The sequence below is a fragment of the Nilaparvata lugens genome, chromosome 2 (genome assembly GCF_014356525.2).
Source record: "Nilaparvata lugens isolate BPH chromosome 2, ASM1435652v1, whole genome shotgun sequence".
Taxonomy (NCBI): Eukaryota; Metazoa; Arthropoda; class Insecta; order Hemiptera; family Delphacidae; genus Nilaparvata; species Nilaparvata lugens.
The window spans coordinates 78,132,548-78,159,406 of record NC_052505.1 but is presented as its reverse complement, the minus strand read 5'-3'; the positions used below and the strand labels follow the sequence as shown (position 1 = coordinate 78,159,406).

At 41.7% G+C, this 26,859-nt stretch overlaps 1 protein-coding gene across 1 annotated transcript in view; it reads left to right on the top strand.

Moving 5' to 3' along the window:
• LOC111045964 (COBW domain-containing protein 1) overlaps positions 1–26,859 on the top strand; it is a 186,375-nt gene that overhangs the window by 156,148 nt on the left and 3,368 nt on the right. The window lies entirely within an intron of this gene.

The window sequence follows — 26,859 nt, the reverse complement described above, 5'->3', positions numbered from 1 at the left end:
CTCCGTTGATCATTGTTGAACGAAGGTTGTTGCTTGTTTATTATGTTTGCAGCTTTGTTCCTTGAGCTGTTGTTGGATTGGCTCTATTATTCGAAACAACCATTGTGAGAGGTTGGCAAGAATAAAGGGGAAAGATCATTCTCACAGTTATTAATCCCATCATAACTTCATCAATATGGTACTATAAGGGAGATAATTATCTGCCTTTTGGTCACTAACATTCTTTGAAAATACCAAATCATCATTTCAGATTCCTCCACTTGTGCAGGGGTGATGATACCTGCAAATATACACATTGTAGTTATGATATATAATACACCTACAACTTATACAGACAAGTTGAAAGTCCCCCCCCCCCCACCACAAGACCAATAATGCATCCTCCCAAGTTTAGAGAAATTCAGCTCAATACCCCCTCTCTTCATAAATTGTTAACCTACTAATAGATGACTTTTCTCTATTGAGAAGAATTTAAAGGAAACATTCTGCGTCACTGCGTCCAAACCTTGTGGACCCCCCTGATCATTTATAGATTGTTCATTGTTGACATTTGGTGAAAAATGTTTTTGGGCAGAAAGCATGTTTTTTCCTCTCCATCTATTCTTACAAGTATTAAAAAACTTTAATAAACAAAAGTGATTGATTATTATACATGAGGGTTAACATTATGTCTCTTTCATGATATTGAGTAAAATGTTTTGGTGATTTCATTCATGATGAAAACTCAATAAATTATATTCATTAATGAGATCCATATGTTGAAAACTACGAATATGTTTTACCCCACAAATTATTAGAAAACAGGAGTCTTTAGGACGTAATCTTAAAAAAAAAAAAAAGAATAAATCCAGCCTTATTATGGCTGAATAAATTTCTTCAGAAATATAAATGACTGAATGCTGTTCATCCATTCTGTCTTTCTACTCAGCATTCAGTATGGATATGGATAAAATATATGCATAACTATGGATAAACGAAATCCTTGTAGTAGGACACTATTCTTTGGTGTATTGATACTATAGTGAGGTCCACGTTATAATGGCAGTGGAGAAAGATAGAAGAATAGCGAAGCCGATTCTCTGCATCAATTAATCATATTTCTACACTGTAAAAAACATAATTGGCATCGTTGTGAACCTAGAAAAGGATAGTACCACCGGCTTTGTCGAATAATAGACAAGGATAGCAAAACCAAAGTTGATCAAATACTGTCATTATAACGTGGACCTCACTATATTCCAAAATACCATATTATTGCAGTATCGTTGTAGATTAATGAATCATCGTGACAATACAAATATCAGTTGATATAATAATGATGCTCTAATTACGGTATGAGCATATTATACATTATTCATAACGACCTCGTAGAAACTAGCTTCAGGAAACTCATTGAATAAACCCCCTTCTCATTGAATATACAGAGGCTCAGATGAAGCCCCTTCCCGTCAAATGCAAAAGAAATGTTATTCGAACGCCAGTTTAGCCATTTATCGCCTATGGGAAGAACACTTTTGAATGTAAGCATGCCCTTCATTGGGAGAGCCATAGTTCTCATTGTCATGGTAATTGTGTTAATTTTATTTTGTCCGCGCGTATTAATACAGTACACATATATGGAAGGGTGGCGGTATGAAAGGAGGTAACAATGAGTAAATTTTGACATACGTCACTACAGAATTTAGTCCGATCATTTTTTGTGCAGAAGGGTAGAGGTTGGCAGGGGGATGATTCTGCTAGAGGCTAGACATATAATCCTTTTCTTTTTCTTTCGAACCAATATTCCTATAATCCCTTCTCTCTCCTTTCGAATCGAATATTCCTAGCACACTGGAAATTTCTTTCTTGGGGTCGTTTTGGTGTTGCGGTCTTCGCCTTATGTAATGCATTGTTATGAATTTAGATGCGTTTTGAATGGAGAGAGAGAAGCTCCCTGCTTTGCTATCATGCTGCTCGCCCCTAGAATGCATACACCAAATGAAGGAGAGAGAGAGAGAGAGAGAGTGATCGATAGATGCGATGGATTAAGGGAGATGAAAGAAGACAGTCGGGGCGCTGACAGCCTATCGATCTGATGGCTGAACTGTACCTGGAATGAACCCTCCGGCCAAGTTTATAAACGAATGTGAAGGAAGGTTTTGGTGGCAGGGGGGAGGCAGTTGCTGAAAACATCGTCATGAATGAATTGAACGGAAAGGTGGTTCCTCACCGGTCGAGTCATTTCAAAAACAGGATTATTGTCAAAATGGCCGCATCGGGCCTTATGTCCACAATTATCATAGCCGACTAAACGTTTATTTGCCCCTCTGCAACCCCCTCACCCCCAGAGTTAGTAATTCCTGATCTGGCTTAGTTCTTCTCCTCCTCACCCCCTCACACATACACTATATATTTCTCCTTCACCGTATCTTCTAACTGACAAACAGCCTCCGCCGAATTCTTTTCCATTCTGTTTTGGCGGTATTCACCACAACGGCTCGGCTCTATTCGCTTTCTGTGATGCTAATACCCTGGCCGGCCTGCTATGCTGACAACCTCCCAATAGATGCCTTCTTTCATCTGCTCCACTCCAACATCACCTTTTTAACTTTGTTACGGTTCTGTCGGCAGCGTGTAACAAATGAGCCGGAAAAGCTCTAATTCGCATCTAGATGCTTTACGTCGATAAAAACGCTTGATTATCTTGTTCAAGAGGAATAATATGAATGAAAAAGCCTGTTGATACGTGGTCAGTAGGATGAGAAGTGCCTTGGACTTGGAATGCGGAACCTTACTTCAAAGTTACTGATCAGCATTACAATACTAATTTAATGAAGTGATTACTCATTTCCACATATTATAACCATGGTTGACTTCAGATAATTTTACTGGTGAGATGTTTTGATATAATGAAATTAATAATGAATAGACTATAATGAAAACACTGTATAATTAATATATTTATGAATTCGTATAATTCATAATTCATACCATAATGAAAACACTGGGATGTTGTCAGAAATATCACATAATTTATTGTAGGACCACCGGTACAAAAATGTTCGATTATGTTCAGTGTTTTCATTATTATAACCATCCTTAATCCTGCTAGTAAAGTCAAGTTATTGCTGATTTCACCATGATTTATAAACATTTCTAACAACGTCCAATTTTCCACTGGGGTTGGTGATTAGATGAATGTCATCACTTTGACATTGTTTTTATTCTAAGTTTTATAATCTTGAATGCCGATTTCGCTTCAGTCTAAATTATTAGATGTTTTATTATATACGAACAGTTTATTAAAAGTTTCATATCAACAAAACCTCCAAATACCATTTATCTACCAAAAGTTTACTATAAAAATTTGAATCATGAGTTTTTTCTCACCAAATCTTGTTAGCATTGATCACAAACTTGAAGACTTCCGTAAGAATTTCCGTAATTACTTTCGGATATTACATTACATACAAATATAAATAAAAATAGAAATCTGAGTACCCTTTTTAAAAGTGTTTACTCAAAACATGTTTCGATTGATAATGGCATGATCCCATGACTTGATCAAACATGATCCATGACTTGATCAAACATGATCCATGACTTGATCAAACATGATCCATGACTTGATCAAACATGATCCATGACTTGATCAAACATGATCCATGACTTGATCAAACATGATCCATGACTTGATCAAACATGATCCATGACTTGATAATGACATCATATAGTCGAAACATGTTGTGAGTAAACAATTTTAAAAAGAGTAGGCCTACTTAGATTTCTTTTTTAATTCATATACAAGAGTAGCCCTAACGGGCAAAAGACACATTACATACGTAGGTTACAATATTAATGCTAATGTTCCTGTCCTTATAAAATAATAAGTGAAATACTCAAATTACACTGTCAAGAACACGGTACTGTATATCAAGCAGAATTGATTTAATTTCTGATCTTATCAAAGTATGCTCTGAAGTTATAGATGGTACATGGAAAATGATGAGTTTTCATTGCAAAGGAAGCTTTCTAGAATGAGCAAGTACTTCTCCACAGTCTTGAGCTTTTGTGAGTGTGAGTGGAGAAGCTTTATGAGAGAAAAGTTCCAGAATACATGAGATAACAATTTATTCTAGTAGAAATAATACTGCAGGCAACTTGTCAGTTTCTTCATCTTGAAGATAACGTATGATGGATTTATTCTTAAGGTTCAAATATATGTAAGTTGACGAAGAAGTGGAATTATTTGTTGCATAAATTGTAGAGTCCAATTACAATGAAAGTTATATAGAACAAGGCAAATATTGAAACTGTATTACCTGCGCATGATTAGGCCTACTAAACTGAAATTAATAATAAATAAACAGAGTAATAATTGATCATATTTCTCAATTTTGAATCTTGAACCAATTTTTGACTCAAGTTCATCAGTGTTGTATTTATTTTCATCAAATCTGGTTAATGTGGTCGACGAAATGCAAACTATCTATCTTCCAATTGTAGCAAGCTGTCACCGATACTTTATCACATGACCGATCACACAACCTACTTGAATGGCTGGTGAAATGTGGCCCAGTCAAGTGAGCATTTAGCAAGCCTATTAGGATGGCTGGTCACTGAGCAAAGAACATAGATTCAGCTTTCAAGTTGCAGCAGTCAAGCAGCGGCCTCACTACACACATATACACATAAACAAAAACAGTATCAAACTGTAGTTGTGTGGGTTGGGTCGTAAGCCGTTTCCGCCCACTTGAGGCTGGACCGTGATATTATCGGGCCGCTGTTTACAAGCGAATAAATGTTATACAATTACGCACGATTATCGAGGGGCGATGAGGGTGGGGTGCGTGTGAGGGGAAGAATGAAGAAGGAGGGTTGTTTTGGTCTCAGCTGCCATTCCAAGCGGAGTGTAAATTTGAAAGCTATTGGCTCGTCGGCCGTTCCCTCTCACCTATAGAGGAGGAAGGGAGATTAGCCGACGTTCTGTTGCAGTTCCATCGACCGGAAAAGGCGGATATTCCGGATCGGGCACACGAGGGGATCGCTGGGCGGCTGGGCCCCTTCTGCACTGCCCGCTCTTGCATTATTAGCACTCGTCTCTTTCGGCTGCACTGTCAACAGCCTCTTTTGGCCGCATCACTGCTGCTTCTCATGAATGCACAGGAATATCATTGAATGATAGGTAGATCATGATAAATTATGTGACTTCAGATACTGTTTTTAGTAATATTTATCCATAATGGAACACTAAAAATGATATGACTTCAGTTACTGTTTTTGGTGAGATTTGTTGATTTTTATAGACAGTTTTTAATTCAGGGGATGTAATTCAATAGGAAAAGAACTGTGGAAGGGAGAGGGAATAAGGGAAGGGCGGGAAAAAGTGAGAGGATTGAGAGAGGTTGTGTTGCCTAGAGAAGAAGTAAGAGGAAAACATTATTTAGGAATTATAGAAGCTAGAATACAATATAATTGAGGAGAGACATGAGAGTGAAATTTAGAGGAAGTTTAGAAAAGAAGCAAAACTGGAGAAAATCTGAAAAAATGTTGTTTACAGAAAATTTATATTTTCAAATTGTGATTTGGTGTAGAAATTGAAATGGACATAACCTATCCCTAATATTTGGACAATTTGAAACTAAATAATTTAGGAAATTGAAGAAGTTTTGGGCAATAGCCTGTTTTTCTTTTCCGATAGTTGTATTGTTTTTGCTAACTTAATTAATAAAAATAAATTTATCCAGGACACACAATAAGCTCCGGTTGACGTCAGAGGTTTTCTGAACCTTTGGATCCTTGAATTCGTTCCTTCAAACATAACATATTTATAATGAAACACTGGAATGTTGTCTGAAAATATCACGAATTTATTGGAAAACAAAGGATGACACCATAGGTGTTGGAACATGGAATGATCCAATTAATTCGTGATATTTTTCAGAGAACATTCTAGTGTTTCATTTTGAATGATATTTTTATGAAAAAGGAAACTTGAAAATGGCTTGAAAGCTGAAACTAGTAGTGTTATGTAAAAAAATTCAAAAGCGTACTATGTAGTTATTTCTATATTAAACAATTCAAGTAGAACTATAAAAATACTTTATAAGATATGTAAGTGTATTCAATATACAGAGTGGGTGAAAAGTCCGAGAACGGCTTAATATCTCAAAGATACACAATGATAATTTGACGGTGGGTGTGATCGGGATCCTACTCAAATTGAAAAAACTACTTTACAATGACTTTAAAAATCTGGTCCGCCATCTTGGATCCTCCATCTCTAATGCAACTTTATTTTTTAATAGGAAGGTGGTCATGCGATACATGATTTCGATACAGAATTTCAAGAAAAAATGAATGGCGAAAACCGCACTTCGATATCGCAAACCGTTCAGAAGATATTCACATCAATCGGGACCATGCAAATCAGAAATGAAATACATGAGTGGTATTGATTAATAATGTGAATATCTTCTAAACGGTTCGAGATATCGATGTGCGGTTTTCGCCATTCATTTTTTATTGAAATTTTGTATCGAAATCATGTATCCTATCCTATTTAAAAAAAATGAAGTTGCATTCAATATGGCGGATCCAAGATAGCGGACCAGATTTTTAAGGTCATTGTTAAGTAGTTTTTTCAATTTGAGTAGGATCCCCAATCACACCCACCGTCAAATCACCTTTGTGTATGAGATATTAAGCCGTTCTCGGACTTTTCACCCACACTGTAAATTTATTAAAACAAAACACTCAATAAAATGCAAAATACAAAAACACTACAAATAAATTACACATAACAAATACAAGTACAAAATAACAAGCTTCGTGTTGGAAGTAGGCTAAATTTATTCTGTGAAAGAAACATAGCCTTCTTCTTGGACTATTATAAGAATCAAAATTCGGAGAAAGAACGGTTTGGGCTGTGGCTGTTGCTCCTCCCTCAATCATTCCAAGGAATTGTAACAAAAACGATAGCTCAATGGCTATTTTGATGTCGAAGGAATAATCTAATTTTTTAACAAATGAGATCGATTCACAATAGGAAACAAGGAATGAAGAAAGGGAGAGAGTCCGTAACGTCTCCTTTTCTTATCGATATTTATATAGTTCTTTGTAGAATATAATTTCAGAAGATGTGTAATCCACCAACCACCATTCTATTATTGAAAAGTCATCTAATATTATTTCAGACAGCTTGTGTAATATACCTGTTATAGTATCGAATAACTTTATGCAAAAGTACTTTTATTTACAAGTTTCTATGATTTTCTTCTGATTCAATTATTCCAATTTGTTTCATACAATACAATAGGTACATGTCAATGACTCTTCATCGGTGTAGTGGGTAGTGTGATTAGGTAGGTAGTGTGATAAGGACATCGGTGTTATAATCTATATCGTGATTTCTGTGATAAAATGGGACACATATTTTAAAAAGTATACTAACTTTTATAGTGAAATTGGTTCAAATTATTATAGAAACAACCGGAAAAAAATTTATCGAGTATGTCCATCTAATTTCAACAAAGTAGGGAATAACAATAATTGTGAGGCATCCGGGTGTAAACGTGAATTTTCGTTCAGCTCATTTTCGTCTGAGAGTGTTTGAATGGAATGAGACTACAGCACTGTCTAGCAGCACGAAGGACAACTCTATGCCTCGCCAAAACATTTATTCGAACAGACGATTGGTGAATGTGGTGGGGTGGGGAGGGGGTGAGGGAAAAGGAAAATGCAAGTGGAAAAGTCGGTTGGGACCGACGGACAAGAGCTGGATAATCCCTGGAATTCTGGTTTATAAATATGAATTGTGTAGGAAAAGCAAACTAGAGGGTGTCGTTGGGCGTGGGTGGGTTGGAAGAGGGGGAGGGGGTTTAGGGACGCATAGCGACGCGACGCCTGTTGTTGGGGTGATGTGGGGGTGGGGTGGTTCGCCATCTTTTGCGGGCCAAGGGTAATGGCGAATGGCGGGTGCACTCTAATAACAGGCCCTGTCCCGGCGCGAATAACACCGTGTCTGGAATTCATATTGGAGTGGAGAGTGGGCTTTCGACACTCGTCCCAACTATTTGTTTACCCCGTCATACCCGGTAATAAAAATAAATAATATTCTCGGTATCGCGCGCACCCTTCCCTTCCTGTACGACCTCCCATTCACTTTATTAACGCCTTTCTTTCTCCACCCGCTTCGCTATCCTTCTTCTCACTGTTCTATTTCCATGAACTTACTTTCGCGTCACCTTCGCTGAGTCATCATCGCTTATCACTTCCCGTCTGTCAAGGCGTCGCAATAAATGCCTCATTCTTCATATACTTCTCACAACAACTGCACCCAAGTGACATGTACCTTGTTTTTTGAGCTCATAATCACTTTCATATTATTCAATACTATTATTCGTGTTATATTCCATATTATTATTCAGTTCTGTTTAACTTCAAAAATATTTTTATTATTGTCTCATTCACAATAATCAACTCTGTTTCAACACCATACATTGAATAATTTAGGTAGGTATCATAAGTTACCAAGTATTTGTATATGTTATCAAGTAATGAGTTTCCATTACCCACGCAGCTTTCCATTAACCACGAACAAGCAAAAAGCTCATGGGGCTCATCCACAATAAAAACAAAATCCGATATTCAACTTCTTATGAGTTGATATTTCCCAGAGCTTCTATTGTTCAGAGCATAATAGAGCATGCTGTAGGCCTGGTAGCATGATAATCTTGATTAACAATATGTGTTTAAAAATACAATGTACAATGTACAAAACACAATGTACTGTGTTTAAAAAATTTCAACCTTGGGGTATTGTAAGGTTGTCAGTACACGTAGGCCAGTTTCACACGGCAGAGACCTCGCTCCTGGAATATCATATTACGGAAGATCATATTTCATATTTTGCAGCTCTCCTGTACTTTCACATGGGGATCTTACGAATAAGCCGACAGATCTAACAACTCCGCCGACGTTTGCTCAAAGTATATGACTCATCACTTTTTCTCAAAGTCTAACTTCCTTAAAAATATAGATGGAAGATTTATGATTTCGGATTTGGATTCAGCGACCCCAAATTCTTTAAAGCGTAAGTCCCATTTTCAAAAATACCCAAAAACAAGGGAGTTATAGCTGTTTTTAATATAGCTTTCCATTATCATATGATTATATAGTACTTTGTAGAATATAATTTCAGAAGATGTGTAATCCACCAACCACCATTCTATTATTGAAAAGTCATCTAATATTATTTCAGACAGCTTGTGTAATATACCTTTATAGTATCGAATAACTTTATGCAAAAGTACTTTTATTTACAAGTTTCTATGATTTTCTTCTGATTCAATTATTCCAATTTGTTTCATACAATACAATAGGTACATGTCAATGACTCTTCATCGGTGTAGTGGTAGTGTGATTAGGTAGGTAGTGTGATAAGGACATCGGTGTTATAATCTATATCGTGATTTCTGTGATAAAATGGGACACATATTTTAAAAGTATACTAACTTTTATAGTGAAATTGGTTCAAATTATTATAGAAACAACCGGAAAGAAATTTATCGAGTATGTCCATCTAATTTCAACAAAGTAGGGAATAACAATAATTGTGAGGCATCCGGGTGTAAACGTGAATTTTCGTTCAGCTCATTTTCGTCTGAGAGTGTTTGAATGGAATGAGACTACAGCACTGTCTAGCAGCACGAAGGACAACTCTATGCCTCGCCAAAACATTTATTCGAACAGACGATTGGTGAATGTGGTGGGGTGGGGAGGGGGTGAGGGAAAAGGAAAATGCAAGTGGAAAAGTCGGATGGGACCGACGGACAAGAGCTGGATAATCCCTGGAATTCTGGTTTATAAATATGAATTGTGTAGGAAAAGCAAACTAGAGGGTGTCGTTGGGCGTGGGTTGGTTGGAAGAGGGGGAGGGGGTTTAGGGACGCATAGCGACGCGACGCCTGTTGTTGGGGGTTGTGGGGGGTGGGGTGGTTCGCCATCTTTTGCGGGCCCAGGGTAATGGCGAATGGCGGGTGCACTCTAATAACAGGCCCTGTCCCGGCGCGAATAACACCGTGTCTGGAATTCATATTGGAGTGGAGAGTGGGCTTTCGACACTCGTCCCAACTATTTGTTTACCCCGTCATACCCGGTAATAAAAATAAATAATATTCTCGGTATCGCGCGCACCCCGCCCTTCCTGTACGACCTCCCATTCACTTTATTAACGCCTTTCTTTCTCCACCCGCTTCGCTATCCTTGTTCTCACTGTTCTATTCCCATGAACTTACTTTCGCGTCACCTTCGCTGAGTCATCATCGCTTATCACTTCCCGCCTGTCAACTCGTCGCAATATGTGCCTCATTCTTCATATACTTCTCACAACAACTGCACCCAAGTGACATGTACCTTGTTTTTTGAGATCATAATCACTTTTAGATTATTCAATATTATTATTCGTGTTATATTCCATATTATTATTCTGTTCTGTTTAACTTCAAAAATATTTTTATTATTGTCTCATTCACAATAATCAACTCTGTTTCAACACCATACATTGAATAATTTAGGTAGGTATCATAAGTGACCAAGTATTTGTATATGTTATCAAGTTATGAGTTTCCATTACCCACGCAGCTTTCCATTACCCACGCACAAGCAAAAAGCTCATGGGGCTCATCCACAATAAAAACAAAATCCGATATTCAACTTCTTATGAGTTGATATTTCCCAAAGCTACTATTGTTCAGAGCATAATAGAGCATGTTGTAGGCCTAGTAGCATGATAATCATGATTAACAATATGTGTGTTGTACTGTGTTTAACCATCTCAACCTTGGGGTATTGTAAGGTTGTCAGTACACGTACTGTCAGTGGACAATTTGGATGTGAGCATTTACTCACTTTGAAGGTTTTTTGTATTCCATCCTTTAGTCTAATTATGTTATAATAATTTTATAATCAGATGGGGAGCATTATCTGTCGTACTTAGATATCTTTGAAAGTTCACGTGTCAAATTACTTGTGGTCAAAGAGAAAAGGAAAACACTAAAATTATCATTCAAATAACATTTAATTTGTCGGGAATTGATTTTCTGTAATGTCAACTCTCGTGTTTTCGGGAGGACACGATAAATTGACGGTCCTGGCTGAAATATAGAAGCCGTAAGATCCTTGAACGTATATCAGGGGAAGCGTTTACAGGTTAACCTTTACGTGAATGTTACGAAAACCTTTCCATAAAAGGATCCATACCAAGAAACGTCATGATATATTATTTTTGTTTGATGTAAATACAAATTGTTTTAGAGGCATAACTATAAGATCTAGTTCATTATCGAGCCTTGCAGAAAAGTTAGAATTTCAGTTGTTTTTTGATGACAAGAGAGAAAAAGAGAAAGAGGGAGTGAAATTTCGTGTGAGAGATAGTGAGTGTGCAATGAGGGGAAGATGTGTGAGAGCCGCGCCGTATGGTATGGGCCACATTTGTTGACGCCCGGCCCAACACTGAACAAAGTTTTCCGTGCAACGAATAATGTATGACGATGGGAAAATAACTTTTTCTACCAGCGCATCGAAGGCAGAGTGAGTTTCTGTGTCGTCAGCCCTCCCCTTCAAACCACACTCACACATCCATGTGCAAAAACACAAATGCACACGTTTTTCAAACTGCTGCAAGTATTGGAAGAGAGGCTCTAATAAATAATTGATGGATATTGATGACGTATATCATTTTCATCCTAACTTGAACTATTGGTAAACAACCAAAATATTAATTATCAATACCTTCTGTTCACTGTTAAAGTAGTACTACTTCTATAATTCGATTTTTAGGTCTGGAAGTACTTCAGGGGACTGGTCATCATATTCAGCAGACAAGGGATACCATAGTACTGAAACTTCTAAGTATTCCTTAGGCTTAGCCCATCTTAATACGCTCAACAATACTTACAGGTTCCAGTATTAAGGTATTCCTCGTCTGCTGAATATGAGGACCAGTGCCCTGAAACGCTTCCAGACCTAAAAAGCGAATAATTATAGAAGTAGTATTACTTTAACAGTGAATAGAGGGCATTGATAATTCATATTTTAGTTGAGATGGGGCCACTTGCCCTGGAACGCGTCCAGACTTAACAAGTAAGTAGTATTATTGTGAGAGTGATCTAAGTAAATAACAAATTTCAGTTATTTCAATATTTCATAGTATCCTATTCTCCTAATCAACAACAGCCATTATCAATAATCACGTATCACGTGTTTCGGATGGACACGCTTAACCGTCAGTTCCGGATGCCTAAAAGCTAAAAGCAGTCGTTGAGTCATGTCAGAGGCCCTAAATTAAGGCTGAAATAATTTATTTTCTGAAAATATCAATTTTTAAGATAGTTATTCAATTTACTAAAAATAACCAAAAATAACTTTTAGTTGAGTTATTTTTGGTTATTTTTAGTAAATTGTTGAACTTTTCCAAAAATTGATATTTTCAGTTTTGTATATTGTTTTACTAGATCAGCAATACCATGAAGAATCCATCCTCTAAATCACATGGAATTATATCTTACCGAATTTGAAATATTCTGTCCCAAAAATTCAAACTTCAGGCGCTTATATCTCAAAAAGTAATGATCAGAAAAAAAATGTTTTCCTGAGAAAACGTTTTCATTCTGATAGCTTGATGATATACAAATCGAAAAACTTTGAAAAATATCACGAGTAGATAGTTTATTTTTAGCCTTTGCGGTACAAATGTGCATATAATGTGCAAGAACAGCTATAAAAATTTATTTAGAAAAACAAAGCAGAAGCGCAGTGTTGAATTTTGTAATATTAAAACAATACTATAACTTTATAAGAAAAATATGAGCTAAGTGGAAATATAAATCACAAAGTACAAAAAGTTTGGAAATTTATGGAGTATAAATACATGGCATTGTACCGGTAGCTGAAACAGTGTATGATTTTCAGGATAGAATTGAAAAAAAGTTTTCTATATCTTGATATTGGAATAGCCAGTCTTTAATTATTGTTGAGAATTCTTTCCAAGTTCTAGATAGTCCAGGCGCTGGCTTACATTGAGCATACATGAGAGAGGCAGAGAATTTGACTTCGGATTATTGTTAGGGGGTCTTTAGTGTATATGAAACTCGATGTCGTCACGTCCCAGGGTGGTCGACAGCTTGGGGGGAGGGGGGTAAGTTGTAAAAAACGCGCGTTTATAAAATCGCCTGTCCTGCAGTTACTATTCATAGTACAGCTTTTAATTTTTTCTCAATATTATGTACACATAACTGGCTTTCAATGTGGTCCTATACATTTTTACGATAAACCGCATAGTTTTTCCGTAAAAAAATAAAATATCTCGAAAAATGTATTTTTTTATTATGGACTTTTTGTTATTTCTGGAATATTCAAGTAATTAGCCGACTTAGAGGAAAAGGCTCCCAATAAACGTTGTAGGCCGTTTCTTGCTGAATCCAATGATATGTATGGTTTGGGGGTTACGATCATAGATGCGGCGGTGGGAGGGGGATAAGTAGCACTGTTACGCTGCGGCGCGGTCCTCCCCCATGATTAATGCGCGTAATGGCCTGTCTATCGCATCGCTCCTACTAGTCTATGCATTCAAATGATGTATTTCAGGAACGCTATCTTATGTATTTTCGGTCGCTGAACACGATTTTTCAACTCTCAAGCCTTAATAATTGATAATTCTCATCATAATATACTAATTATGGTCAAAATGACGACATCGAGTTTCATATACACTAAAGACCCCCTAACAATAATCCGAAGTCAAATTCTCTGCCTCTCTCATGTATGCTCAATGTAAGCCAGCGCCTGGACTAAGATCTTCTACCAGCATGTGGTATAGCGTTGAAGAGTTTTGGGCCTAGGTATACAAAAGATTTAGAAAAGAAGCTAAAATTTATTCTTGGTAGTCTTGATACCAGGTCAAGTCTTCTTCTTTCAGAAAAGCTGGGCCTGAAAAATCCATCGTTTCCACTTCGCATAAAGAAAATTCTTAAGACTTTGAAAACAAAAAGATGGCGAATTGGGAGAATACGTAATCTCTTGTATAAAGGAAACGAATTCTCTCTTCGATTTTTGAATAGTATTAGTCTGATGAAATGTTTTTGCAATTTGTGTAGTGGACTAAAGTGCACTTTTGCAGCTCCACCCCAACATACAATGCCGTATTCTAATTTTGAATTTATTAAGGCATAATATACTGTGCGTAGTGTGTTTGTATCACACAGCTCTCTCAAGTGATAGAATTTACAAAGATAGGTATTGATACTTTTCTTGAGATTAGATATATGTGTTTTCCAATTTAAGGCTGAATCAATAAAAATACCAAGGTATTTAATCTCTTCGACCTGCTCTATAGGAGGACATTGGCATAATAAGTCATATGTCAGCTATTTAGATGGAAAATAATAGGTTGATTGTGAATTTTTGGTGCGCGCAAAGAGAAATTAATAAATTTGGTTTTATCGACATTGATTGCTAATCTATTTCTAATCTGTTTGTTCTTGTACGGTAGCTGTAACGGCTGTTATCAATTAGCTATTATTAGGTATTATTGCTTGGTGAGGAATTCAATATTTCTGTCACCTCGTTTATGTTGCGTAGACAACCCCAAGCCAGCTCTCGCTGCTGCTGCTGTTATGGGGAGACTTATAGACATTCCAACGCGGCTTTTAGGGGCTCTAACGAGAAGCATCCAAACCCAGGCACGAGGTTGCGCGTTAATATTATTGTTATTATTAAATATAAATTCGTCATCGGCGGCTGAAGTCACTCCCCTCTGCCATCGTAAACCCTCCACGTTGTTATGGTTCTATAATTTTCATTACTTGGGTGTTTCAGACACCCTTTTAGCTGCTGCTGTTAAAATGGTTGTTGTTCGGCTATGAATAGTAATTGTGATGATGAATGACTCGAATATTAATAGGGATTCACTTCATTGAAACCTAGTGGTATGAAGTATTCCAATAATGCATACTTACCATTGAACTATATTGTTCATTGAAATTAATATACTGTATGCACTGTAATATCTACAGACATCTTCTCAAAGGTTTTTTCTACCAATAACACTTAAAATTTCAGCCAATCATATTAACCGAATATCTACAAAAATTTGTACAAATTTCATTCAGCCTTATCATATTGGTGGCTATTAACCGAATATATATGAATACATAGAAATTTAAATCGATCATATTGGTGGCTTTTAACCAAATAGCTATAGATTTATGAAATTTATTAGTGTATAATAAATAAGAAATTGTACTTTCCCAATTTGAAACTGGACTGATTTCCCTGGCACTATTCTTGATATTATTTTTCTTCATTATTTCATTTTTATACGTATGTCATCAATTGAAGTAATTGTACAACATTTTTGACACACATTTATTTAATTCCAACTTCTTCACCAACATTTGATTGAATCTACTTTGAACAAAATCGGAAGTACAACCACATTGGATGATCCTTTTTCCTTTGAAATGTTTCCTTAAAAATATCCAGTCAATACAGACAAGCTTGTAACAATAAGTGAAATTGTTCCACCAAGAAATCTACTTCTAATCGGTGTTTGTATCGCCAATTTTTGTATTACAAAGAATGAAGAAAGATGTTTTAGAATTTTTCAAATGTTTTATTAAAGAAGACTAGATTTTTGTTCTTCTAAAAACGTTTTTTTCAGGAAATTAATTTAATTGGAAAGTCCCAGTCGACGAGTGAATTTAGCAATTTTATTAAGGGATTAGGGAACAATGTATGGATTTTTAGCTTTCTCATCATTTTTGTTCGACAATGAATTTCAATAAGTTGAAATGAACATTTCTATTCGACTAGAGGTAATAATTCCATAACACTGGATAGATTTTAGTAATTTTTCATAGTTTCCCACGATATTTTGATAAAATATTGAATAAAGCATCTGCATTGGACAAGTGTTGATAATACAAAAGGTGAATTTAACTGGAATGAATTATTTTAATGAATAGGTAACTATACTTTGATTTAAACTGCTCTAAGACTGACCTACAGCGGGTCACCACCTAGGCCAAGCGTGTCTCAATGTTAAAGCATTTCAAATCAAGGTATGGATTAATAATTTTGAAGAATTTAACTAGAACATTACTTTGGATAGCAGCCAGCTGAGGGTTGTTGCTGTTGAGTTGGCGTGCTTACGGGATGGAAGTGAGTTGAAGACGAGTGCTGCAACTAACACCAGGTCCTCAAGGTGGCTCTTGCTTCTCTGCACTCTTCAGAAAAACTTTGCAGCATTATGGCTAAGCAAGCGGCAGTGCTATAGTGAGATTCACATCAACTGTCGTCAGCATTACTCATGAATAACACCAATGCTTCTCACTCAACCAATTATGACAGCTTAAAGTGAATGTGGTAGCTAGGGCGAGCGCGAGGGCCAGTATTAAACATTCCTGAAGCACCCGTTCGCCGGTGTCTGAGTATCGGGGGTGTTGCCTGCGCGTGTGCACACATTTTACACTTCCTGATGCACCTCTATTATCCGCTGATATTAAACACATCAGGGGGTCTGTCTACGCTGCTATCGATTTCTACCGCCTTGTTCTATTACAGTTGTAGTCCCTCTTCGTTTATTACTTCTTGTCATCTCCTTGCTGAATATCAAACGATTGTCCAACCCGATGACTCACACAACAATATAGAAATTATCCTGCATTCTTTGCTCGATCATCTGCATTGCTCAAATTCTGTTTATATATAGAACCACAGATACAACCATATCACATAATATGGTTTTGTGTGATAGAACTAATAAATTCACAGAAGTGAACAGGATTGTTAAATCTAGAATTTGGCGGAATAATATTATCTAAAAATTGTTTCTTTCCATAGTTTCAATGATTCTCTGTGCTCATTTTTGTGTTAATTTAGTGTTTGTAATCCAGGATCATTCAAACTCGATTATACTGTGAATGAATTCATAATTTCATAATTCATTCACTTTTTCATTTATTTCTTCATCCATAAAAATTTTGTATTATCTCTATTTACTCATTTTCTTTCTATTTCTCGGCTTATTTGCTTATTGTCTGTTAGCTTCTTTCTCCTCCACAATCGAATATTGCAACTGTATTTCTTGATGGATGAAATATAATAGCAGATTATTTCAAACATTTATTGAATAAGTACATCATCAAAATGATAGGGAGAGAAAAGAATAAATTTAGATAAAATCACACATAGGGCCCGTTCTGTGTACATGGAATGTGGTAAATTGTCCGATTCACAATTTACCAAGTAAAAAGTACCACGTTCCATGGTAGGAATTTTGACAGATTCTGTTTCAGAATCCTGTTCCAGCTCCAACTTTCTGACCCACAGTCGAAGTGTGGTAAATTGTCCGACCTGGTACAGTTCCAACAGGTTCCAACTATCTGAGCTCTCATTGGTCGATTATTGTAGTCTGCTTGCTTCTCTGCGCATGCGCTGATAGTTTGTTTACCATTGCATAGCATAGAATACATAACCAACAATATGATGTTTGATAACCATTCATTAAATGAATTTTTCTCGATAGAAAGTTTGAGAGTAATGGAATAAAAGAAATTTACACTTTTCTAGACTGTAGGTTTGTTATACAGCCTTTCTTCATTCACGCAGCTAAAGTGCGAGATAAATTACTTTTAACACGGCTCTTTCTCGAAGCCGGAGAGGTCTGATGCTCTATCCTTCACTAATCACTCCCACTACCTAGCAGCATTCTCCTTCTTTTGTGCCTGTGTGAGAGAGCTTTGTAACGCGACGCGGTAACACTCCCCTCCATCTATTGCTGGCAATGTTCCAAGAAGTGAACTGGTCAGCAGGTATATTGGTTTGTTTATGTTACGGAGATGTGTTCATCACAAGAACATGAAGCAAAATGACACGGCGCATCCAATTGAGCGCAGGATGTCCGTCTGTGTCTACGCTACAAACTGTGGAGGGAGAAATGGGTTTCTCCTCTTCATGTTGAAAGTAATTTATCTCGCACTTTAGTTAACGACACATTTTAGTGTAAATCAAATCTTTTGTGCGCGCCAAAAGCTTGAACCAACGATTTTGAAATGGCGTTCCATGGGAACATTTTGCACTAGTCACGTGATGGAACAATTCACGATTGGAACTGGAACAATTTACTGTATACAGAACATACACATAGTTAAGTTTTGTAGTTGTTCATTTCACAAAAATTTCAGTCCTTAACTATTTTCATAAAATGCCAGATACCAGATATTGTCACAAAGTAAAATTGTGACGAGAAAATAATAAATAATATTATTGAAAGACGCTCGGCTATCAGCAATGCTAGCCGACCGCGGAGATAAGGGAGGTACCGATGGCGCACCATCTTCCGCGCATCAAGACAATTTCCACCGCCTCTGGCGGCGGCTCAACTCCATCCCCTCCACTTTGGGGGAGTATTTAAAGGCCGGACGAGCCCCAGACCACAGCATTCCGCTCACAACCTTCCTGCTCCTGGTACAGCGGCCCGTTGGCTGCCGTACGTCACTAACTTTCCATCTCCCTAGGGCACAGCGTACCGTTGTCTGCCGTCCCTGTCCTCCCATCTACCTAGGGCACAGCGGACCGTTGTCTGCCGTCCCTGTCCTCCCATATACCTAGGCACAGCGGACCGTTGTCTGCCGTCCCTGTCCTCCCATCTCCCTAGGGCACAGCGGACCGTTGTCTGCCGTCCCTGTCCTCCCATTTCCCCAGGGCACAGCGGACCGTTGTCTGCCGTCCCTGACCTCCCATCACCCTAGGGCACAGCGGACCGTTGTCTGCCGTCCCTGTCCTCCCATTTCCCCAGGGCACAGCGGACCGTTGTCTGCCGTCCCTGACCTCCCTTCTCCCCAGGGCACAGCGGACCGTTGTCTGCCGTCCCTGACCTTCCATTCCCCCAGGGCACAGCGGACCGTTGTCTGCCGTCCCTGTCCTCCCATCTCCCTAGGGCACAGCGGACCGTTGTCTGCCGTCCCTGTCCTCCCATTTCCCCAGGGCACAGCGGACCGTTGTCTGCCGTCCCTGACCTCCCATCTCCCTAGGGCACAGCGGACCGTTGTCTGCCGTCCCTGTCCTCCCATTTCCCCAGGGCACAGCGGACCGTTGTCTGCCGTCCCTGACCTTCCATTCCCCCAGGGCACAGCGGACCATTGTCTGCCGTCCCTATTCTTCCTTCTCCCCAGGGCACAGCGGACCGTTGTCTGCCGTCCCTATTCTTCCTTTTCCCCAGGGCACAGCGGACCGTTGTCTGCCGTCCCTGTCCTTTCATCTCCCCAGGGCACAGCGGACCGTTGTCTGCCGTCCCTATTCTTTCCATCCCCTCAGGGCACAGCGGACCGTTGTCTGCCGTCCCTATTCTTCCTTCTCCCCAGGGCACAGTGGACCGTTGTCTGCCGTCCCTATTCTTCCTTCTCCCCAGGGCACAGCGGACCGTTGTCTGCCGTCCCTATCCTGTCTGTCCTTCCTTTTCCTACTTCACTGGAGCGGCACCGAGGCCGTAAGGCCGATACAAAATTACATCAAAGTGGTGTCATCAGAGAAGAGAGCGACCTTCACGCCGTCAGAAGCACCAGGAGGTGCTGTTCACGCCAGCTGAGGCACAAAGAAGAAGGAAGAGGAACTTCGACTTGCCTCCTTCCCCGCCCACATTATGACTGAGCGAAGTCATCCAGGAGCAACACCTGGGTATCAATCACCTACCTCTGAAGCTACTCAGGGTGTACGTGATAGATTGGCGCCCAACGTGGGGCACGAGGCAACGAAGTAAGAACCACTCAGCGACAGGTGCCCAAGCTGGGTTCAGAACCAACAGTAACACAAACCCCACTCATGGACCCAGGCGTGGTATGTGACAAAGTAAGAAGCTGGAGACTGTCATTCGACGGCCAGTCAGATGCTCCCAGCTTCTTAGAAAGGCTAGATGAGCTACAACAAGCCTATGGGCTCACTGGCAACCAACTACTAGTCGCGCTACCTGAGCTACTAGTTGGTAAAGCCACTCTATGGATGCGTAATCGTCGTGACCAGTGGAAATCGTGGGACAATTTTGTGATAGATTTCAGATCACGTTACTACCCACTCACCTATGAGGAGGACCTCGAGAATTTAATACAGGCAAGGAAGCAAAGGGAAGGTGAATCGTTTGACGAATTTCTCGAAGATGTACTGACACTCATGAGGCGACGAGGAGGTCTCACAGACGAGAATAAATTACAGAGAGTGTATAAGAATCTCCTCCCACGGTACAAATTGTATATTCGGCAATTAGATGTTCATAGTATCAACGAATTGGAAAAATTCGCGAGGGAGTATGAACAAATAAAAGCAGAGGAGAAACAGAATAGACAGAATTCGAGAGTTCACATGATTGAGGACATGAAAAAGATTACAAGGCTCAAGGTTGAGACAGTTATAACCCCTACTAGTAACAGACCATCTCTTAGTGAGTCTGAACCCATGTGTGGGCAATACAAGAGACCGGGGCACTGGAGATCACACTGTCCCGATATTCCACCATGTAAAAGGAGCGGAAAGAGAGCACTGAAATGTGTCTGTGATGTGCAGAAGGAGAATAAAACTCCGAACAAGACAGCAGTGATACGAACAGCACACAGGATTCCTGTGATTGAAGAGTCATCAAGAGACAACAGACTATTCATTGCCGTAATAATCGGCGGTAAAAAGTGTCAGGCCTTGCTAGATACGGGTGCTGAAGCTAATTATATGAGCAACGAGGTCTATGAAGTCTTCCGGAAAATAGGGATGATACGGAAAGAACCAGCACGTCACTGCGCAATATTAGCTGATGGACGGTCAACCCCGTTAAATGGGAAAGTGACTACTAATGTGACCATAGAACAAATCACAGTTCCACTAGTGGCATCTATAATGGAAGGACTTGAACAAGATCTGCTATTAGGCATGGAATTTATGCGTAAAAACAGAGTGAATATTCACACATTCACAAGAGAGGTGGAGTGGGATCCTCCCCAATTGAATCCTTCAAGACAGCCAATTATGTTGCGATCACCCTTATCAGGGAGTAGGACAACAAAAGTCCCAACAATAGCGGCTGTAGACTCCAAATCTCCGGACAACAAGAGAAGGAACAGAAGGATGTTCAAGCAGGTTGGTTTGAACAGAGTCGAACCCAATGCCTTGATTGATAGAAAGGCAGAGTTGTCATATGTTCCGAGACAAGCATCCTGGGATGACATAGTTGATCACTGTGATGGAATGAGCGACTCTGAACGACAGGCCGCGATTTATGCTCCAACTGTCAGAGCAAAGACTTTGAACTCTGAGAAAGTTAGGATGGAACGAATGCCACCTCATGGCAAGTCGGAATCTAGCCCAGCAGTCGAAATGGAGAGGATAACTCGAGGTGAGATACCAGCCTCCACAGACCAACTGACACCCCCGCTTCACACGACAAAACAGAGGGTGATAGTGAAAGGATCAGAGTCACCCTTAAATAACAAAGAGATGGTTGAGGTCACAGTGAGGCGAATTCCAGCTTGTGTCGAGTCAGATGTTAATCTCACGGTCAACACAGAGCAGATAGTCCCACAGGATCCCAGACCAGGCCCATCTAAAAATATGGATCTGTTGCTGTGCCACCACAACACAACAACAGGCAAGCGCAAAAGAGCAGGTCGACCACGCATAAAAGTCCAATTTCCAGATGGACGATGTAAATATGTACCTGTGGACCAGGTGTAGATGATGCTCATAGTGAGTGGCATACACCTCTTAAGGTGATGCCTAGATGGCTCACGCCTTTTAAGGTGGTGCCATAGAGGGCTCCGAACCCCCCCCCCCCAAGTAGGAGTGGGGTGTCACAAAGTAAAATTGTGACGAGAAAATAATAAATAATATTATTGAAAGACGCTCGGCTATCAGCAATGCTAGCCGACCGCGGAGATAAGGGAGGTACCGATGGTGCACCATCTTCCGCGCATCAAGACAATTTCCACCGACTCTGGCGGCGGCTCAACTCCATCCCCTCCACTTTGGGGGAGTATTTAAAGGCCGGACGAGCCCCAGACCACAGCATTCCGCTCACAACCTTCCTGCTCCTGGTACAGCGGCCCGTTGGCTGCCGTACGTCCCTAACTTTCCATCTCCCTAGGGCACAGCGGACCGTTGTCTGCCGTCCCTGTCCTCCCATCTACCTAGGGCACAGCGGACCGTTGTCTGCCGTCCCTGTCCTCCCATATACCTAGGGCACAGCGGACCGATGTCTGCCGTCCCTGTCCTCCCATTTCCCCAGGGCACAGCGGACCGTTGTCTGCCGTCCCTGACCTCCCTTCTCCCCAGGGCACAGCGGACCGTTGTCTGCCGTCCCTGACCTTCCATTCCCCCAGGGCACAGCGGACCGTTGTCTGCCGTCCCTGTCCTCCCATCTCCCTAGGGCACAGCGGACCGTTGTCTGCCGTCCCTGTCCTCCCATTTCCCCAGGGCACAGCGGACCGTTGTCTGCCGTCCCTGACCTCCCATCTCCCTAGGGCACAGCGGACCGTTGTCTGCCGTCCCTGTCCTCCCATTTCCCCAGGGCACAGCGGACCGTTGTCTGCCATCCCTATTCTTCCTTTTCCCCAGGGCACAGCGGACCGTTGTCTGCCGTCCCTGTCCTTTCATCTCCCCAGGGCACAGCGGACCGTTGTCTGCCGTCCCTATTCTTTCCATCCCCTCAGGGCACAGCGGACCGTTGTCTGCCGTCCCTATTCTTCCTTCTCCCCAGGGCACAGTGGACCGTTGTCTGCCGTCCCTATTCTTCCTTCTCCCCAGGGCACAGCGGACCGTTGTCTGCCGTCCCTATCCTGTCTGTCCTTCCTTTTCTACTTCACTGGAGCGGCACCGAGGCCGTAAGGCCGATACAAAATTACATCAAAGTGGTGTCATCAGAGAAGAGAGCGACCTTCACGCCGTCAGAAGCACCAGGAGGTGCTGTTCACGCCAGCTGAGGCACAAAGAAGAAGGAAGAGGAACTTCGACTTGCCTCCTTTCCCCGCCCACATTATGACTGAGCGAAGTCATCCAGGAGCAACACCTGGGTATCAATCACCTACCTCTGAAGCTACTCAGGGTGTACGTGATAGATTGGCGCCCAACGTGGGGCACGAGGCAACGAAGTAAGAACCACTCAGCGACAGGTGCCCAAGCTGGGTTCAGAACCAACAGTAACACAAACCCCACTCATGGACCCAGGCGTGGTATGTGACAAAGTAAGAAGCTGGAGACTGTCATTCGACGGCCAGTCAGATGCTCCCAGCTTCTTAGAAAGGCTAGATGAGCTACAACAAGCCTATGGGCTCACTGGCAACCAACTACTAGTCGCGCTACCTGAGCTACTAGTTGGTAAAGCCACTCTATGGATGCGTAATCGTCGTGACCAGTGGAAATCGTGGGACAATTTTGTGATAGATTTCAGATCACGTTACTACCCACTCACCTATGAGGAGGACCTCGAGAATTTAATACAGGCAAGGAAGCAAAGGGAAGGTGAATCGTTTGACGAATTTCTCGAAGATGTACTGACACTCATGAGGCGACGAGGAGGTCTCACAGACGAGAATAAATTACAGAGAGTGTATAAGAATCTCCTCCCACGGTACAAATTGTATATTCGGCAATTAGATGTTCATAGTATCAACGAATTGGAAAAATTCGCGAGGGAGTATGAACAAATAAAAGCAGAGGAGAAACAGAATAGACAGAATTCGAGAGTTCACATGATTGAGGACATGAAAAAGATTACAAGGCTCAAGGTTGAGACAGTTATAACCCCTACTAGTAACAGACCATCTCTTAGTGAGTCTGAACCCATGTGTGGGCAATACAAGAGACCGGGGCACTGGAGATCACACTGTCCCGATATTCCACCATGTAAAAGGAGCGGAAAGAGAGCACTGAAATGTGTCTGTGATGTGCAGAAGGAGAATAAAACTCCGAACAAGACAGCAGTGATACGAACAGCACACAGGATTCCTGTGATTGAAGAGTCATCAAGAGACAACAGACTATTCATTGCCGTAATAATCGGCGGTAAAAAGTGTCAGGCCTTGCTAGATACGGGTGCTGAAGCTAATTATATGAGCAACGAGGTCTATGAAGTCTTCCGGAAAATAGGGATGATACGGAAAGAACCAGCACGTCACCGCGCAATATTAGCTGATGGACGGTCAACCCCGTTAAATGGGAAAGTGACTACTAATGTGACCCTAGAACAAATCACAGTTCCACTAGTGGCATCTATAATGGAAGGACTTGAACAAGATCTGCTATTAGGCATGGAATTTATGCGTAAAAACAGAGTGAATATTCACACATTCACAAGAGAGGTGGAGTGGGATCCTCCCCAATTGAATCCTTCAAGACAGCCAATTATGTTGCGATCACCCTTATCGGGGAGTAGGACAACAAAAGTCCCAACAATAGCGGCTGTAGACTCCAAATCTCCGGACAACAAGAGAAGGAACAGAAGGATGTTCAAGCAGGTTGGTTTGAACAGAGTCGAACCCAATGCCTTGATTGATAGAAAGGCAGAGTTGTCATATGTTCCGAGACAAGCATCCTGGGATGACATAGTTGATCACTGTGATGGAATGAGCGACTCTGAACGACAGGCCGCGATTTATGCTCCAACTGTCAGAGCAAAGACTTTGAACTCTGAGAAAGTTAGGATGGAACGAATGCCACCTCATGGCAAGTCGGAATCTAGCCCAGCAGTCGAAATGGAGAGGATAACTCGAGGTGAGATACCAGCCTCCACAGACCAACTGACACCCCCGCTTCACACGACAAAACAGAGGGTGATAGTGAAAGGATCAGAGTCACCCTTAAATAACAAAGAGATGGTTGAGGTCACAGTGAGGCGAATTCCAGCTTGTGTCGAGTCAGATGTTAATCTCACGGTCAACACAGAGCAGATAGTCCCACAGGATCCCAGACCAGGCCCATCTGAAAATATGGATCTGTTGCTGTGCCACCGCAACACAACAACAGGCAAGCGCAAAAGAGCAGGTCGACCACGCATAAAAGTCCAATTTCCAGATGGACGATGTAAATATGTACCTGTGGACCAGGTGTAGATGATGCTCATAGTGAGTGGCATACACCTCTTAAGGTGATGCCTAGATGGCTCACGCCTTTTAAGGTGGTGCCATAGAGGGCTCCGAACCCCCCCCCCCCCCAAGTAGGAGTGGGGTGTCACAAAGTAAAATTGTGACGAGAAAATAATAAATAATATTATTGAAAGACGCTCGGCTATCAGCAATGCTAGCCGACCGCGGAGATAAGGGAGGTACCGATGGTGCACCATCTTCCGCGCATCAAGACAATTTCCACCGCCTCTGGCGGCGGCTCAACTCCATCCCCTCCACTTTGGGGGAGTATTTAAAGGCCGGACGAGCCCCAGACCACAGCATTCCGCTCACAACCTTCCTGCTCCTGGTACAGCGGCCCGTTGGCTGCCGTACGTCCCTAACTTTCCATCTCCCTAGGGCACAGCGGACCGTTGTCTGCCGTCCCTGTCCTCCCATCTACCTAGGGCACAGCGGACCGTTGTCTGCCGTCCCTGTCCTCCCATATACCTAGGGCACAGCGGACCGATGTCTGCCGTCCCTGTCCTCCCATCTCCCTAGGCACAGCGGACCGTTGTCTGCCGTCCCTGTCCTCCCATTTCCCCAGGGCACAGCGGACCGTTGTCTGCCGTCCCTGACCTCCCATCACCCTAGGGCACAGCGGACCGTTGTTTGCCGTCCCTGTCCTCCCATTTCCCCAGGGCACAGCGGACCGTTGTCTGCCGTCCCTGACCTCCCTTCTCCCCAGGGCACAGCGGACCGTTGTCTGCCGTCCCTGACCTTCCATTCCCCCAGGGCACAGCGGACCGTTGTCTGCCGTCCCTGTCCTCCCATCTCCCTAGGGCACAGCGGACCGTTGTCTGCCGTCCCTGTCCTCCAATTTCCCCAGGGCACAGCGGACCGTTGTCTGCCGTCCCTGACCTCCCATCTCCCTAGGGCACAGCGGACCGTGTCTGCCGTCCCTGTCCTCCCATTTCCCCAGGGCACAGCGGACCGTTGTCTGCCGTCCCTGACCTTCCATTCCCCCAGGGCACAGCGGACCGTTGTCTGCCGTCCCTATTCTTCCTTCTCCCCAGGGCACAGCGGACCGTTGTCTGCCGTCCCTATTCTTCCTTTTCCCCAGGGCACAGCGGACCGTTGTCTGCCGTCCCTGTCCTTTCATCTCCCCAGGGCACAGCGGACCGTTGTCTGCCGTCCCTATTCTTTCCATCCCCTCAGGGCACAGCGGACCGTTGTCTGCCGTCCCTATTCTTCCTTCTCCCCAGGGCACAGCGGACCGTTGTCTGCCGTCCCTATCCTGTCTGTCCTTCCTTTTCCTACTTCACTGGAGCGGCACCGAGGCCGTAAGGCCGATACAAAATTACATCAAAGTGGTGTCATCAGAGAAGAGAGCGACCTTCACGCCGTCAGAAGCACCAGGAGGTGCTGTTCACGCCAGCTGAGGCACAAAGAAGAAGGAAGAGGAACTTCGACTTGCCTCCTTTCCCCGCCCACATTATGACTGAGCGAAGTCATCCAGGAGCAACACCTGGGTATCAATCACCTACCTCTGAAGCTACTCAGGGTGTACGTGATAATATTCTTGAACAGTTTCTTTGTTCAAATACTTTACTTATTCGTCTTATGAAACTGCATCAAGGAAGCAACTCTCCCGCAGTGTATTACATGTCAAAGTCTTATCTAATATACTCATCTATCAAACAAAAACACAACAGATTTCACATAACCTACATTAAGCAAAAAT